This window comes from Ovis canadensis, chromosome 2 (genome assembly GCF_042477335.2).
Source record: "Ovis canadensis isolate MfBH-ARS-UI-01 breed Bighorn chromosome 2, ARS-UI_OviCan_v2, whole genome shotgun sequence".
Taxonomy (NCBI): Eukaryota; Metazoa; Chordata; class Mammalia; order Artiodactyla; family Bovidae; genus Ovis; species Ovis canadensis.
This window is the reverse complement of record NC_091246.1, coordinates 240,734,809-240,736,613: the sequence shown is the minus strand read 5'-3', so window position 1 is coordinate 240,736,613 and position 1,805 is coordinate 240,734,809.

Sequence of the window (1,805 nt, the reverse complement as noted above, 5' to 3'; positions counted from 1 at the left end):
CAGGTCATTGCCAGGCCATGTGAGTTTCATGAGAGTTAAGGCTCATGTTTGTCAGTTTCATGGCTGAGGTCCTGCAGGGGCCTGGCTAGCAGACCTGTATTGACTGAGACAGGGACAAAACCTGAAAGAGAACCCAGTGGCCTGACTCCTGGTCACACTTTCCAAGGCTCCTCCTCATTGCCATGGAGCTGTATTGTTCCCTGGCCCCTGTCAAACTCTCTATCCATTTTTTTTTCAGGCTTCTTTTCCTCCCAGGGGTACTTGATCATTGCATAAGCAGTCTCTGCTCCTGAAATGTTTTTTCTCCATGATTACCCGTTATTTTCTAGTCTAGTGATACTGTCAATCACCTGACTGTGCTTGCAGCTCAAGGGTAGGTTTACCTGTGGCTCAGCCTGGTCAGTTGTAGTCTTCCATCTCCCTGACAGTGGTAACTGGCCTAACGAACATGCTTGTGATTTGGGCAAAACACAGGCCAATCACTGCCCTTCCCAGGAATAGATAGATCGTGTTGGGGGAAGCAGCTCTCCCCTCCTGGGATGTATTTTTAGGTGGTGGGGGGCTGTGCTGTGTGGTGTGTGGGATCTTCACTCCCCACTCAGGCATTGAACTTGTGCCCCCTGCAGTGGAAGTGCAGAGCCCTAACCACTGGCCTGCCAGGGAATGCTGACTTCCCAGGACTTCGAAGCTGAGGCAGCCACATTCCCTGCTCAGAGGAGATAATCAGGGATGTATGTCGCTTCAGTCGTGTCCAACTCTTTGCGACCCTATGGACTGTAGCCTGCCAGGCTCCTCTGTCCATGGGATTCTCCAGGTAAGGATACTGGAGTAGGTTGCCATGCCCTCCTCCAGGGGATCTTCCTGACCCAGGGATCCAACCTGCATCTCCTGCATTGGCAGATGGGTTCTTTACCACTAGCACCACCTGGGAAACCCCACGTTGAGTAAAGTGTCCTTAAATCTAAGGGGACAGGAGACAGCTTGACCTTTGGGTTACATTTTTTTTTTCTGATATTAAAATAATACAAAAAAATAAAATAAAATAATACAGGTTCATTAAAGCAAAATTAGAAAGTTGGAAATACTCATTCAGCTTCCAGGCAGCCCTCCTGTCATGGGCCCCTCCTAGGGATGCATTTTGCTGCCTTAAGTCTGAGGCCACTGAGGAGTGCACTAGCATCACCTGCCACCTGGGGGGCCCTGGCCAAGGGGCCAAGTGGCTTAAGGCTCAGTTCCCTCACCTGTAAAATAGGAATAAGAAATCAGTTTTTCAAGACTTCTTCCCCAGTCTTTCTCTGACCCCACCAGTCCTTAGGAGAAACCAGGGGTGGAGATGGTGGGGGCAGCCCCTAATCCCTCCAACAAAGCCAGAAAGGCCCAGGGTCACAAAACAGAATTCAGCAAAAACCAAACCCCATCTTTGGAGAATTAAATGGGCCCGGGGTAGGTGGCCATTCTCTTTATTCTGAGTTGTCTGTCCATCTCCTCCAGTCTCAAGCTTTTCTGGGCCCCCAGAGTCCAGCACAGTAATGCTGATTTTCCTGGAGAGACCAAGGGGAGTGTCAGGGAGAAGGATGAGGGCAGCGCCCAAGCAGAAGCACGGCCCTGGAGGGGGTCGTGACCAGTAACAAAAAAAAGAGGGGAGGGTTTGGTGCCCAGCCAGAAGCAAGCCGACCCGGAGGGAAGGGCGGGCCCCTGGGGCTGGGCCCAAGGGAGGAAGCAGCGGAGGGAAAGGTGATATTGGATGGGGCGGAGCAGCCGGCGGGCCCGAGCCGACGGGATAAGACAGACACGGCCAGCCGGAG